The sequence below is a fragment of the Anomalospiza imberbis genome, chromosome 1 (genome assembly GCF_031753505.1).
Source record: "Anomalospiza imberbis isolate Cuckoo-Finch-1a 21T00152 chromosome 1, ASM3175350v1, whole genome shotgun sequence".
Lineage (NCBI taxonomy): Eukaryota > Metazoa > Chordata > Aves > Passeriformes > Viduidae > Anomalospiza > Anomalospiza imberbis.
Genome location: NC_089681.1, coordinates 146,299,553 through 146,314,929, shown reverse-complemented (window position 1 = coordinate 146,314,929; position 15,377 = coordinate 146,299,553). Strand labels below are relative to the sequence as shown.

Below are 15,377 nucleotides of genomic sequence, written 5' to 3'. Positions count from 1 at the left end.
TAAAAATATATCCTGTTTTCTTTAGGCTTAAAGAAACCCATGCTTTCTTCTACATTCCAGAATGTCTGCTTCACCATTTATGCATGCTCCTCAGGAGCACTACATGCAACAAGCCACACAGCTATTCATAATCACAATGCAGCAAGGCATTACAAATATAAATAGTCCAAACGTTCTCACCGAAGTTCTTCAAAGGCTTAAAACAAAATAAATGCATAAACACTTTGATAGCATACATTTTAAAAAAAAAATCTAAGCACTTAATTACCCTGATTTATGACAATAATAAGTACCCTCCCAAAAGGGAAATTTCACTGTGGTTATTGTTTTGTTATCTTAACTTCCTTTTTAATAAAAGCTAAAGATAATTTATTTCTCACAAGGCAATATTGGGCAACTTACATTGATGCCCTAAATAGCTTATTGTCATTTATCCTTTCAAGTATCTTAATGACAAAAGCCCCAAAGACAGAAATAATCAGAAGATGCAGCTCACCACACCATTTCCAGACCCCCATCTGGGTGCTCAGGTGGAGCCCAAGACCCAGACAAAGCATTGCATGGGGGACCCTATTTTACTGATAAATTTAATTTTATTTTCCTCTTTGGAGGATATTCAGTGATGCACAAATTGGGTTTTAAAAGCCATTAGAATCTCTGTCAATGTCAGTAAACAAATAAAACAAGCAGCAGAGTGATTCCTCGGGGAAAACAAGTTTCAATTATACCAACACAAAGTGACAGATTCCTGCCAAGATTATCACAACAACATAATAGCACAGAAACCAGCGAAAAATAACTAGTAAGCCTCTGTTCCTAGAAACCAAACCACACTCTAAATTATTTGCCTGGTTGTCACAATTCTGTCTTGCTAAACCTTGTTGAGAATCTAAGTTCTTCCAGAACTACCACATCCAACATGAAAACACCACATTTCAGAGACAGACAGCAGGACAGGATGAGAAACAAGCACACTGGCTACACTTCCCTGCAGCTCAAACCAAAGACTAAGTCAGGCTTGCTCTCCAGTGCCTCTGGAAAGGGGCAGAACCCACTGCTGGGCTCCCACCATCAGGAAAGAGCAGTGGGCAACATGAAAGTGCCAAAGCCAAACAGCAACCACCCCTGAGAGCAGCAAACACAGCTCAGCTGCTTCCTGCACTGCCATCTGCACACCAGCTCTGTCTCTGCTCCACAACCTCCCAAATGTTTGCATTTGGAATCCAGGAATGGATGGGAGACTTACTCCTTGCTAGGTCAGCACCTTCAGGTTTTGGCTACATTATAAACTCATGCCATCACTGTAATTCAAGCCACTTCTATATCAGTAAGTTACCAGAAACATGGGGGCAGATTTACAGTGCATTTGCTACTTAACACAGACCACACACAAGCAAGCATTTACCCCACTATCAGTTGAGTTAGGTGTCTTCCAAGAGGCCAAACCAGATCTCAAGTCTAAAATTGTTTAACGTGCTGCTATCTGCACACCCACATTAATCCAGACTAATTCTTTTGCAGCGAAATACTAAGAATTATTTCAGAATATACCTAACCTACTTGATAAAATAAACTAACTTAATTTACACTGTGAAGTTTCTAACATTGGTTAGACAGCTCATGTTCTAAATTGGATCCACTCATGAGTACAAACACCCACAGACGCACAGTAAAAGCACCCAAAAACCTATTCTGCAGCTACATGAAGGGCAGAACCATTCATTCTCCTCCTCTTTGAGTCATTGAGATGTCTCACTCCACCGAAACACATCCCAGCAGGTAACAGCCAAGTGAGCTTTAGCCATGACTGTGGGATGACAGACTCTGAGCTGCTCTACAGGTGGGACTGATCCCTCCAGGCCCCGTGGAAGCAAAACCTCAGGTGAATGTGGTGTTCTGCAAGTGGCCAGAGCAGAGACAACATCATCCCTCGTTGAGTTTCAGTCACTTCTTACAGACAAGGATTAGGTCCCTAAAGAACTACTGGAATTTGCTGAATTTTAGATTTACTTGTTATTTCAGTCTCTCTCCAGAGAACAAGGAAAATGCATCGATCACTGATTTCAGGGACTGTCTTTTCAATGCCAATATTGTGTGCTTTACTGAACAGTGGACATTTGCTCTGAGATGTGTAATTGGATGTATCTTATAAATAAATAAAGCAAGCCCATCATTTATGTATAAAAGGCATTAACAGAGACATCGTTCATCCATCACCAGCAGTGTTCTCAGCCAGCTGTGTTTGAATCTGTCAGGAGCTACCATCCATCCCCTACAGCACTGTACAAAGAGAACTTTGCAGTGTTACTAAAAATCCCCAACAACAACAACTGTAGCAAACATAATTCAAGAATTCAATTTTTTAACAGTTGAGAGAATCAGATTTAAACATCTTTTAATTAAAAGCTCCCTGCATAGCACCTAACCAACCAGTTTATTTCCTTCTTATTGAAAAGCTAATTATTTTTGAGAGAGCTGATGCTGAATTTTAACCCGATCTAGAAAGTGTTTGCAGCTGCACATGGCACAGTGTTGTTCTGCCATGTGCACATCTTCTGGAGATCTATTCTCTTCTGTGGAACGTGGTGACTGACCTAAAAAATAGTTAAAGTAATAGCTCCCACTGGACAAGAGGAGGGAGGAAGACCCAAGTAAAGAAGTTTGTTTATGTGGGAAGTCTGAGCCAAAGGCACTTTCCCACAAGGCTGAGAAGGCAGCATGCTCTGTGCACGTTACTATGCACACAAAAATACTCATTGTGCCTTCCACAGAGATCCAGCAAGAACTGAGTGATGTTAAAGTTCGTCTCCTGTCTCTTGCTTTCAGCCAAAATATTGCTTTTATTAAAAGGTACATAGGGAAAAGAAAAAATAAAATCTGTCACTGAGAATAAGAATAAAAATTACAATGATATATGTTCAGCATTGTCAGTGGTCCCAAAAAAAACTGCAGTCCTGCATCACTGTATATTTACAACCACAGAGGAGGGGCAGGCAGTGATCTCTGCTCTGTGGCGACAGTGACAGAACCTGAGGGAATGGCCTGAAGTTGTGTCAGGGGAGGTTTAGGTTGGATATTAAAAAAGGTTCTTCACCCACAGGGTTGTTGGGCACTGAACAGGTTCCCCAGGGCAGTGGTCACAGCACCAAACCTGATAGAGTTTAAGAAATGTTTGGACAATGCTCTCAGGCACAGGGTGAGACTCTTGGGGATGTCCTGTACAGAACCAGGAGCTGGACTGTGATCCTTGTGGGTCCCTTCCAGCTGAAGGCATTCTGTGATTCTATGATGAAAAACGTAGATAATAAGAAAAATAATTATATTGGCAAACTCACTCCGGTCAGAAGGGTAACACTAAAAATTATCACCAAAAGTCTTCTGCTACATCATTCGTGTGGGGAGACTGGAGGTAGAAATTCAGCCTCCTGCCCCACCAGGAGTGGGTGAGGTCAGACTGATAACAGATCCAGATGCTGGAATTGGAGGGATGACTCCTGACCTCAGGGCTTTTGGATCTTGCTCATTTCAGCTGGACAGAAATGGTGTGTCTGTGTCACTACAGAATTTTGCTGGTTCATGCACCTCAAAGTCCAAAACCAGAATTTGACTCTCCATTTTGAGGCTAAAAACCATTCAACTTTTTCATCTAAATATTCAGTGCTACCCACAGTCCTGGTTTGCACCCCAAACTCCAGGCACTTGCTGACTTTCAAAACTCTTAAAAGACAATTCCAAGAATTCATCCAAACAGCTTCGTAACATCTTTCTCATCACAACTGAATCCATAAATAAAACAGAACAATAGAACATGTATTCAAAAAGCAGCTGATTATGCACATGAACCCATGCCAGTTATAAGCATGATTGCAAATAACTGCAATTTACAATTTGCAAGCAACAAGAAAAGCCCCTCCTTTATTTCTCTGATTAACTTCAAATACTATATTTTTTTTTTAAAAGTATTTGTTAGTTTTCATTCAAGAAAAATAAAACAAAACAAAAATATATGGTTTTTTTACCCATTTATCAAACAAATATTCCAAAATCATCCTCCTTGCTTATTAACTCTTCAAAATTCATGCTAATTCACTTCATTCCTATAAAGATGCTGAAATTTAACTCTCACTATGGTAAAAGATTTCTCTTATCTAAACCCTTTTAAATATGGTCTTTTATGTCTCTGAGACTTCTAGGACTGGATCCTAAACAATATCTACGTGAATGAGGCAAAAGTAATGGAAACTGGAATGCACCCTTTTTCTCCTTTTCCTTTTTTTTATTTAGACAAATCCAACTGCACAAGTAAAAGCCATTCAAAAACCATTTTTTAGAAGTGTTTCTGGCTTTCACTTTGAAGCATCAGTTAATTTATTACTGACAAAAGCAAGCCAGGTTTGCCATGGAGGATGGTTGCTTTCTAACTGGCAAGTGAAGAAGTTTTCATATATTTTGTAACATGCTTTAATTTCACTGAGGGTTGATCTAATGTTTGTCAGGAATTTTCCAGACACAAAATTTAGACTTATTTTTTAAATGCAGTGCCTGGGGAAGAAAAGCAACTTTTACAGATAGAATTGATCATCAGCCTCTAAGGCCACTGTAGTAGAGCTACCATTAAATCAGCTGTAATTCAACAGAGGGGAAAAAAAGCCTGGATTTTCTCAGCAGCAATGACAAATATGCCTAATATTCTCAACATTTATGCTACTTACATAGATAAAGTCTCTACAATGATGTGGGGGAGACCAGGCATGATTCTTCTTGATCACACTGCTGCAAGGCAAGAATAACACCACTAAAATGAGCAGAAGAGCAACAACTAAGTTGAAACAGAGTAGGAACAGTTTAGTAACCAAGGCTCATGTACCACTGATAGTCACAGGCCACCTTATGTTCTCAAGAAACTGTTCTTCATGAAGATGTCAAATTTGGCTTTCCTAAGACCTTATTTCAATCAAGATGAAACTTAGGATTTCAGAACCTGAAGCTTGAAGACACCAAAACATTTACTGAAAATCCCCCTAGTCTAGCCCAGCTCGGAGATTAATTTAAAATTTAATGTTGACCCAAAGCCTTCTCCTTCTTGATGGATTTCAAGAAGAAATAAACAAAGAAAAACATGCACATAAATTATCTCTTAAGAGCAGTTTAAATTACTGCAGATCACCCCCAAAAAGCCACACAGCCCAAGAGGTACCTCAGAGGAAACAAAATCTACTCAAGATACAATTCAACTTCATTGACTGCAGCAGAATTATACTGCAGGGAAAAATTTGGTACATGAGTGGTAAAGACTTCTTTGGGAACAAGCAGATCAATAGTCATAACACTGTTATAACATATACATTGACACGCTCGCAACAAGGTTTCTGAAATATTTGCAATTCTTGTAGAAATACTGCAGAGCTGCAATTGCTTATCAATTCATAGTGATTTTTAATTTATTTTTTTTTTTAGACACAGATCTCTATTTGGCAGAATATTATGATGAAGCCTGGGACAATTCCAAAGGTAAGGTATTAAAAAAAATTCCACAACTCAGCACTAGAGCTTACAGCAAAGGGAAAAAAAAAAGCAGCAGTAGATAAAGGTTGAATATTTTGGAAAAATATTTCTCTGAAGCTTTTAAAGAAAGAGATGGAAGAAATGGTAGAGGGGTTGGAACTAGATGATCTTTAAGGTCACTTTCATCCCAAGCCTTTCTGTGATTCTATGAACACTTAAAATCTGTTTGGACAACACTGAAAAGGTATTGGGGGAAGTCCTCTTCTGAAATCATTATTACTAGAAGCAATTTAATGAACTTTGCTATCTCTTGCTTGTCTAATTTCAGGTTCTAAATCAATTCATTAAAGAAAAAATAAGTAACATATTTCAAGAAGTAGTAAGGTAAAAAGGATTCATGTACCAATGTAACTGCTTACATCAAGCTTGATTTTTTTAGTTTTTGGCCACTCAGTTTTTCTCTTTTGTTACCCTAAGTTTGGATATTATAAGAATTGTGTGTTGGGGGAAAAATACTAAACCACAAAAACTATTCAGCAGTTGTTCAAACATCTATTAAGTATTCAAGGCTCCAATTAAAGGCTTAACCTAACAAAGAACAACCTGCTTTGATTTACCCTATGTTGCCACAGTTTTTCATAAGACTCTTGGCAACACCTCCTCTACTATCACCTTCCACTTCAGAATTCCTGTCATTCAGCAAATAAACAAGAGATCTGGAGCCTATGTTACAAATTAACTGATTCTCAAAAAATGTTCTGAAGCAGGTGGTGCCAGTCTGAAAACAAAACCTAGAGGAGATGCAAACCAGGCATTTTAAATCTGGCCATCACATCCGGTTTTTTTAACAGACCTGCAGACAGCTCCAAAACAGTAAAAGATCAGAGTGGGCCATTTGCCTAAATGAGATCATACAACTTCCACAGAGTGATCCCAGAGTCCAGATCTGTACCCACTGAACTACAGGGACCTTAGAAAGACACAGAACCTCAGCTAAAAGTGACTGAAAATTTGTTGTGTCTACTGACTGTTTTCATGTTTAATACCTTTAAATAGTTGCACTCCTCCCATAATTTATGTTTTTATTCTTTAAAGTCGTAGTCACTTACTCTTTGTGGCTTTAGCCTTCCAGTTAAAATGCTATTATTAAAATTAGGTTTCCCCTTCACATGTTGGCACTTTACAGACCACATCTTGTATTTCTTTTCAGTAAGCTAAGGATATTACGTTCTGCCACTCATTAAAAGGCTTAATTTCAAGACCACAAACTGGTGCTTAGTGCTGCTGGTCTCATACCATTGTCTTGGTCTTCACCTCTGAAACCACTATCAAAGAGAAGAGCAGAGTTGGTAAGAGCACTAAAAATGTCTGTCCCAGAAGTGTCTGACTACATGTTGTCAGACTGCCTATCCAGATATTTACCAGCTTATAAAAACTCCTAATAAATCACAGACGACCATGCACTGGAAAACCTCCTGGGAGACATTTTTGGAGAGAATGTTCTGGCTCTGAATGTCTGTAGCTCCAACAGGCACATGCCCAGCAGTGCCATGTGAGAGCAGAGTCCTGTGGTCCCCATCACAGTGAGCCCAGGGATTTGGAGAGCTCTGCACTGAGCTACACCCCAGTGCCTCTGGCAACCCTGACAATTCCTGCTGCTCACCTCCCAGGCTAAGGTGAGACATTCACCCAGAGACAGGCACATGCAAGATATGCTCACAAATTAGTTTTAATAAAAAAGTCACTGCTACCTTGGGCATTCTCCACTGACTAAAACCAACTTTTCAATATACTCTGTAGGCAGCATTGCAGCACAGTTCAGTATCTCCTCAAAGTATTCTGACACATGAGAAACTTGTGCTTGAAACTCAGCAAAATACACACCCTCCCACACCTCTGGCAATTCTGATTGTGCAATACCATACGTGGCTCTACAGATCACACTTCAGTAAATAATGCTTGTTACCGAGTTATTTAGGAAGACAAAGAACACCATTTTTAATAAAGATTTGTCCTCATACACCAATATTCAGCCTTGAAAATCTTCTAAGGGAAATAGAAAATTACATTGGCAAATCAACATATGACCCCATCCATCGAAGGTTAAAATGAGAACAGCAAGCAAGGAGATAAATGAGCCACCCAAGGTCACACAAAATCAGAAGAACAAGCAAGAATAGAACAAAGGCCTCTTCATTACTTAGATCACAAATGCATTCGATCCTGCATTAGTTAATCTGCAGAGTATGAGCATCAGTAGCAAGACATGTCCACAGGAGAAAATATAATAATAATGAGCTGCAAGTTCAGCATTACCTAAAGCCACAGGATATAATTAAAAGGCACAGGGTGCAATGACCTGACCTTGAATGCCACTCAATTGATGAGAAAAAAGAATGTGCTATGAAGTATTTTGATTGTAGAGAAACCCAAAACACAACAAACCTGGGGGAAAATCAGTTTGGGATCTAGATTTCCAAAGTAGATCTCTGCCAGATCTCAGATCTGCTCTGCTTCCCTCCACAGCAGCCTTTGTGTCTTATCAACAAGAGCAATAAAAGCCTCTGGAAATGCAACAGAAAAGCGACAAGCCCAAGCAATATTTTATTTTTGCAAAGAATAAGCCTGATAAAAATGAGAAAAGAAGTCCCAAAACAAGGCAATTTGGGTGTTTTCTTTAAACATTTTTTCAAAAGAATTATTACAACTGTTTTGGCATCCACAAATATTGCTTGTAGCTTTTCATCTCCTAGTCCAGGAAGGCTGGTTTGTGTTCATTCAGTGCTTGGTGAAGAATTTTTCTTCTTGATTTTTGTCTTTCATACCTCCTACTCCTCTCAATAGAAACAACCCACTGGTTGAAAAGTACTTCACAAGAATAAAATTAATTGATAGGAGGGTGTAACTGCTCACGAAACATGAGCTGAGGTAGCAGAAAATCTGTTTACTTTGTTCAGTTAAGTTCCATATGTCAAGAAGAGAAGAAAATAAATTGAGGCAGTAACATTTTTCTCCCTAAAACCTACAGCAGACCTACTCACAGAGAAAAAAAAAAAAAAAAAAAATCACACTGACCTGCTCTATGTGACTGTGCTGAGTTACTTCACTCCTCTGAACTCATTCTTCCTGTACCTAAAGAACGCAGCACTGGGGACCACTTGTACCAGTTGGGTCTCTGAGCAGCACTAAAGCCTTCTGTTATTAATAAATCTCCTCCTTTCCAAGTGGATTATTTATAAATGAATTCTGTGACCTCTGGCAGGCCAGAACTAAACAGAGAATACAGTTTGTTCCCATTTAACTGAAAAACAAAGGCTATGGAAAGATGAATAGAGAGAAGCAATTAATATTTCCTAATAATTGTCACAGTGAATGGGAGAGCTGCTACGTTTCTCAGGGTTTCTGCCCAGAAAGGTTCCAGGTAACAATTCATTCACGGGACTGGGTTCATGTAAATCAGATGTTGTTGCCAAGCAACTATAGGTGCTAAGGAATGAAATACAGTCTGCAGAAACCTAATAGCCTGGAGAGAAAAAGGACTACAATCAGAGATTTATGGCTTATATAAAAGGGAAAGAGTCATTCTCCCACACACAAAGAACACAGATACTTTATTATAAATGTCCTTAGCATGTTTTTCTAAGGTATAATTAAGCAATAAAATTCCCACTACACCCCAAATCAAACAGGTAATTTTTTTTTTTAATGTTTTGCTCATTAAACTTTCTAGAAATAGATCTTGATAAATTAGCTACCAAGACAAAAGGTAAAATTTAACCCAAAGATCTTTCTTTTGCCCAAGAAAATTGTTAGGTATACAGACAGCACTGCAACTGCCAATCAGCTTTTCACTTTACCTTCTTATGTTTTTATACCATGCTCATTAACATTGCATCTGATCATCAGAAATTCTCTTTAAGCTTATTAAGATTTTAAAATATTTTTAGCAAGTTAATTAGAATACATTAACAGAGCTCATCTGTGTTCACCCATCATGCATATTTTATTTCATTCAGGCAAATTGCTTTTAAATGAAATATTAGATCTAGGAAGGGTACACCGTTGAGTACTGAACAATACAACCCCTCAGAACAAACATACTCTCTCACACACCCTGATAGCTTCATGCCACTGAAAAGTGGGGACTTTCTGATGACAAAGGGCTTTTTAAATTCCTATTCTTATTACAATCCCCTGCAGCAGTGCATCCATGGACCTGGTGTACCATCCTTGTATCTGAACCACCCTCTGCTGCCCTCACGTTCCTGTACAATCAATAAAAGTTAAAGCCTAAGAGTCCATTGCAATGGGAACCAAAGGTCCAGCTAAGGAGAAGGAACGAACATTTTCAGCCCCTCACGCTGTAATTTTTACAAATTCATGTTTGATGGGTTTGTTTCCCTCCTGCTGATGGTGTCTGAGGATCTCACTTGATCTAAAGGCAGGAGCCCAATCAGAGGCTCTGGCACAGGTTTCTGACAGGCAGGGGTGCACATGGGTTTGGCAGAACAACCAGAACAGCTCACCAAGGATGAGCCTGAAATACCCTGAACCCCTTGCTTTAGCAATCACTGGAAATGCCTCCCTCTAATGTGCACTCAACATCACCAAGTGTAATTAAATAATCATTTCTGAGGAAAAAGGAGACAACAAAAATACCTTGGCATATTTTTTGGCATGCCACTGGCAGAATTTTACTGAAGTCAGATGAAGCCCATCACTGGCGACTGAAACTTAACTACAACTCTACTAATAATAAGATGTTCCTCAAGCTCCTGATATAGCTTCACTCAATCCAGACAAATAAGTCATCTTTGAAATTATTCCTTTATGGCCCAAATACTTCCTGTCTGAGGAAGGATGGAAAAATCACACTAAGTTCACGACCAGTTCTCAAGTTAAGCAGTTACTTTTAGAGATCTGCAAAAATAAAAGGATAAACAAAGTTTGCCAACCTCATGCTTGACTCAGATTTTGCACTCTCACTGCATTTCAATTAACCTGCCACAGATTGCAGAGCTGACATATTTGATTCAGATAGTAAAGAAAACATTCTTGAAAAAAACCCAGGTCTGAATCCTTTGATAAGTGATCATACAATCCATATCAAAATACACATTTAAGCCTCAGTCACCACACATTTCATGATCTGCATCATTAACACTGTCTGGTTTTAGGGATTTTGATAATCTCTTTGACAATCTATAGCAGTTCTTTATCTCCAAGGCACTGATGCCTTTTAACCAGTGATCATTATTTAGGTATACTTTGTGCCTGTAGCCTTCCCTGAGATGCTAATCTCCATAATCCAAGAGGCTGCTCTTTTATAAACTGCTGCCACACTCCCCATTGTTTCCTTCCACTGATGAACCCCAAAATCAGGCAAGTTTCATTTAGCATTTGGCTGAACACATCAGCCACGCTGACACGGGGATATTTTAAGCACAGCTGAGCAATTCTATGGAAAGTTCTTCCAAAGGCCAAGAGAAGAGAACTGCCTCAATGGATGGAGTCCCTTTCCTCTGGATAAATCACTATTGATTGCACTGAACCCAAACCCACCCTGCCACAACCTCTTCCTCCTATCTCTACGTTTATTAATCAACTCACACATCAAAAGCATAAGACACAGTCTGCACTTTTTTCTCAAGCTTAACCAAGCAGTTTTATGTTTTAAAGGAATTCTCAGCCTTTGACAGCTGGAGAAGAGATTTCACCTCCCTGCCACAGAGCTGGAGTCCAGCAGCTGCCATGGCCACAGGGATCAGCTGGGATCTCTCCCCAGATCTCTCTGCATGCTGAGTAATGAGCCACACAACGCCAAAAACCTATTTGCTGGCATTAAAAGGCAAAAACTGCCTTGGTTTATTTTGTAGCATTTAAGCAGAGATATGTCCTATCCTAAGAAAAGAAAAAAACCCACATAGAAATCAATATAAATTTCTAGTAGCACCCTAATTGCAAAGAGTAGAGCTTGAATGAGCAATGAAGGCAAACTAACATTTAAATGTCATTTAGAGTGCCCACAGACACTGAAATATGTATACAATTAAGAGTGTTCTCTAGATAAAGGAGGGGGTAAAGTAAAGCATGACTACCAGACAATAGTAAAATAAAATGCAATTTAGCAAACCATGTTTTGTCATTGGCCTACCCTGGCACATACTCCTTGTTCCTACAACATACAGTGACTCATTTATCCAAGCCAGCACGATTTTAACAAACCCCTGTAATATCACTGCTGGAGCTGCATCTGGAACACACCTAAGCTCCAGCTCACCTGGCTCAGGATTTTAATGACAACCTGGAGCTCTCCACTGCTTTCAGAAACTTCCCTGTTAGCCCAGCCTTCCCTAGAGCAGCTCAGAGAATGTTATCCACCCCAATGCCCACCTGCCTCTGCCATCCCTCCAGAGAAACCTCAGCTATCTTCATTAAAAAGCTGGAAAACTCCTCCTGTCCATTCCCTCTCTCTTCCCCTTCTCCCAAAAACACAGCACAGAGGACTCAGGGCCAATTCTTTTCTTTGAATTTTCTTCTGCAAAGGCCAAAATCTTCCGCTACATAAAACCCAGCCCCAGCTAAGTATGAGACATCACTGAATAGCCACTACCAATTTTATTTTTTTTTTATTATCATTATTGTTGTTAAAGTAGGAGGGTGCTCACATTTTCTTTTCAAATGCAAAAGGATAAGATTTTCCACTCTGGGTATATCCTCTGGGTACCTGAGATTTGGTTCACCAAAATGCAGCATACTCTGAGTCCCTTTCACTATACCACATCCAATCCTCACATAAAACAGCAGTCAGCAAAAACGTACAACATGTTTTCCCAATTCCTCACAGTTAACACATTAAGTGGCAATAAAGGGTGCAATGACTTTCCAAGGGCATGTACCTGTTTAATTATTCAAAAGAAAATTGACTCAGGCACCATGGTATGAAACACTGAAATATGCAAACGAAGTAAATTATGGGGGAAAACAACAAAAGGGGAAAAAAGGGATCATGGTGAGAGGAACATATGGGGGCAGATTCTGATCATCTTGTGTCTCTGAGCTTCTCTATAGATGTATGTATAAGAAGGAAAGCTTGTGAAGTGACAGAGAAATTATTATTTACTCATCTCAGTACTCTGACCAGGGTCTTGAAACAATCTAACCATGCCTAGAATTTCCTAAGAGAGTGTTATTTTCACCTATATACATGAAGCAATTTCAAAAAAAGGAATGTTTACACCTTTCTAGACAACCAAATCTTACTGCTGGGAAAACACTTGTTTCAACACAGGCTTTATAGAACAGAAGATGCAGGACCTGATCCATGAGTAGATCCCATTTATTCTAAATTAAGGGTCTGAAAAACTCACTAAAGTACTAAGACCAGGTTAACAGAAAGGTATCATAACATCAATTCTAGCTATTTGTCCAAAAAATATGAATATCCCATTAAAACAAAGCGTTTGATTTTACTTTGGACCACAGCAAATGTCTTCCCAATCAAGACATCCAGTGAATTGAATGTCTCTTGTAAGCAGGTGCTACTGTGTTATATTTTCATCCAATCTGCTGAGAATAAGCCAGAAGAAAATAACAAAGTAAATTGAACAAGAAAGTGTCTGATCTTGATGAATAATTCAATGATGCAATGCAACAAATACTGATTTTTTTTTCCTTTGTAAAGGCAGTTCACAACTGTCCTTTGCTTAGAAAAATGACCTTCTGATGGTAATTATGCTTTTGTCTTTAGGCACTGGATGACAGTCTTGGTAATGCTCGTGATTCCAGTTCACAGCTCTGCTGCTGATCTCAAAGCACTCCATTCCTGCCATATCATGTAATCCTTTTTTAATATCATCCAACTGCTGAAGAACTTCAACTATAACATCAGGCACACTAGTCACTGACCATTCTGTAACTATTCTGGTCAATTTTCTGGAGTCCTAAAAGGCACCAGAGAGCCACAGAGTCACAACCACCATTCACAGAATTCACTGAATCACTGGGTTGGAAGAGACCCTTCGAGATGATCTAGTTCAACCCAGTCCCAACACCTCAACTAAATCCTGGCACCCAGTGCCACTTCCAGGCTTTGTTAAACACATCCAGGGGTGGTGACTCCACCACCTCCCCAGGCAAACTATTCCAGAACTTTACTACTCTCTCCATTAAAAACTTTTTCCTAATATCCAACTTATATTTCCCTGACACAGCTTGAGACTGTGTCCTCTGCTTCTGTCAGTGCTGCCTGGAGAAAGAGACCAACCCCACCTGAGCACAGCCACCCTTCAGGGAGCCGTAGAGGGTGATAAAGTCAGCCCTGAGTCTCCTTTTGTCCAGGCTGAGCACCCCCAGCTCTCTCAGTCGTTCCTCACAGGGTTTGTGTTCCCAGCCCCTCTCCAGACTCGTTGCCTCCTCTGGACGCGCTCGAGCGTCTCAGTGTCCCTCCCAAACTGAGGAGCCAGAGCTGGACACTGGACATTCCTGTTCCCTGAGGAACTGCTTGACTGCATAAATAACAGAGAAAGCCATCACTGCCTCTCCACAGCCAGCACAGACAGAAGGGAACCTGGCAGTATTAGGCTGTGGCACACCAAAGTTGGACTTGTTACAAGAAAAGGTTTTGATAGGCAGGATAGCAAGACACAGGAATAGGTTAACCACCATTCCCATTCCCTGAGGAGCTCCTTGGCTGTGTGGATGACAACAGTGCAGACACAGAAAACCTTCACTCTGCCACAACAGAAAAGTCACTCTGCAGCCAGGACTGCCAGAGCCACAGGTCCAGAACAGCCATGGACATGCAGTCTAATGAAAACAGAATTCACCAGGAAAGGACTGAGCTGGATGCCAGTCTCTGTTCCCAGAAGTATGGATTTTTATTACCAACAATTAAAAAAGGCAAATACACTGGACTGTAGCATCCAGTGATGCCTTGTGAAGGCTGACCTAGAACAGAGACTAGACAGAGTTAAAGAATAAAGTAGGGATTTGTTAAAAGGCTTCAATGGATGCACCTTGGGCAGCACAAGAGCCCAGCCAGGGCTGCACCTAAGATGAACCAAAATGGCCCCAAAATGCACGACCGCTCCCGGGGCCTCTTGCTTTTATAAGTTCTGCTCCATTTGCAGATTGGAGTTCATTGTCCCATTCCAGCTCCAGCCCATGCAGTCCCATCCTGCTTGTTTTTCCCTTTTCAGCCCACGTTGTTTGTGCTCTTGGGCCTGAGACTTGGATCATTTGTCCTTGGTGCCCAGCTGAAGAAGGAATTGTTTTGTCTCCCTGCTCTGTAAAGAGAGCTCACCATCCCCTCATGTGAAGCCCAGACCCACACACTAAAGCAGCACAGAATCTGAAAAATATAAAAGCTAAAACCTGAGGCATCACCAGAATAAAGACTATGTTGGAAGAGCCCCATCACTGGGGAGATGAGCTCAGCCTGGTGATAACCAGAGTTTTGCCGAGGGCTGTGGCACAGCACAGTGTATTCAGGTCTTTCTGTAAGCCATTCTTCATGCATCAATATTAAAACAGGGACTTTTCACTAGAAGATTGTGACTAAGAAAGGCTCATTTTACCTTTTCTCATTTATTCTTCACTCATTGGGCTCTACATCTCTTCCTTGGTGCACAATCTTATCATGACAAAAACATACAGCAAATAATACAGTCTGCAGTAGGATATCAACACAGGCAGAAAAACAACAAAATTAAGAAAAAATTAACCCTACTAAAGCCTGTCACACTTGACATACCCAGGACTGTCTTAAATACAAGTAAAGGACGCAGGCACTTGGGTGCCTCTTTTCTGTCCCCTGCAATATTTCAGCATTTCTTGCTCATGAATACTCAGATTACATTTGGCAAGTTGGC

The 15,377-nt window shown here is 40.1% G+C and overlaps 1 protein-coding gene across 1 annotated transcript in view; it reads right to left on the bottom strand.

Annotated features, from left to right (window-relative positions):
• XYLB (xylulokinase) overlaps positions 1 to 15,377 on the bottom strand; it is an 82,664-nt gene that overhangs the window by 15,217 nt on the left and 52,070 nt on the right.